The 1,096-nt window shown below is 39.2% G+C and overlaps 1 long non-coding RNA gene across 1 annotated transcript; it reads left to right on the forward strand.

The window, feature by feature from the left end:
• The first annotated feature begins 313 nt into the window (after window positions 1–313).
• LOC107579041 (uncharacterized) lies at window positions 314–712 on the forward strand. Its single transcript, XR_001608416.1, has 3 exons — window positions 314–360; window positions 440–488; window positions 562–712. It is a non-coding gene; the product is annotated as an uncharacterized lncRNA (long non-coding RNA).
• The last annotated feature ends 384 nt before the right edge of the window (window positions 713–1,096 follow it).

The following is a 1,096-nucleotide window of genomic DNA, read 5'->3' on the forward strand; positions in this document are numbered from 1 at the left end:
ATCACAGTAATCCACACCACTCCAGTCCATCAATTAACATCTTGTGATGCAAAAAGCTGTGTGTTTGTAAGAAACAAATCCATCAAAACATTTTTAACTGGAAACCTTTGCTTCCAGCTATAATACAAGTACATAATCCATAATATTACTTTCTCCAGTGAAAAATCATCTCATCTGAAACAGGAGAGAAATATGCACATGTAGTGAGGTTGGTGACGTGTCTGAAACGTCACCATCATTAATTACATGGCCAATGAGGTATCACTCCGCTGTTGTATATATAATCCTGTTGTTTATGCCTCCTGGAGTGCGTCATGGTCGAAAGCCCGCCCCTTTCTTTCATTGCTGTGGATTACGGAGGTATGTGTTTTTAGCGATGTAGCTTCGCTGTTTGATCCCAGTGTTATTCAATGATATCATGCGATTTTTACTTGTTTAGTGTGACGTTGGTCCACCAAGGCTGTGTGTGTGGTGCGCAGCTTACTCTGGTAAGTTTTAATGCAGTGCGTTTGTGGTGCTGTGGGAAGTTTGGTTCGATTTAACTACAGTTATGCATTTCAGTGTGGTGTGCCTTCAAGGCTCCCATCTGTGCATCATGGCAGCATAATAGCCAGGTCAGAGCACTAGCTGTTAATATACCAACTAAAGGAGCTACTATATGACTTTGTGTGTAGTTGTGAATGTTACGTCATCTAATTATAGGGTGAGTAAATAGTTTACTTTCTTTTTTTGTAAGATCTTGTATGCTTTTTTAAATTGAGATTGTAACAGACTTTTGTGTTTAGGGTCCTCGTTGCATGCGTTGAGGCAGGCTGAGTGTGAGCAGTCACCTTAATGCAGCTCTCTCTCTCCTACCCTCGCTCTTTGAGCCACACTGCTGCTTTGGGTAGTCACATTCTTGTCCACTGCTTAAGTGGGCTTGAAGTTTTTGTTTGTGTTTGTGTTGCATTTTTTTTTATTGACTTTGAATGCGTTTTCTTTTTTTGTTATTATTATTATTTATTTTGCCTATTTATATTGGTGTCTGGTTTGTTTGTTTTCTAAGGTTATTTCTTTTTCTCTTTGTATTTTGCAGAAGCTGAGTGTTTCCTGGAAG

Source organism: Sinocyclocheilus grahami, unplaced genomic scaffold (genome assembly GCF_001515645.1).
Source record: "Sinocyclocheilus grahami isolate Dianchi unplaced genomic scaffold, SAMN03320097.WGS_v1.1 scaffold13694.1, whole genome shotgun sequence".
In the NCBI taxonomy this organism is placed as follows: Eukaryota; Metazoa; Chordata; class Actinopteri; order Cypriniformes; family Cyprinidae; genus Sinocyclocheilus; species Sinocyclocheilus grahami.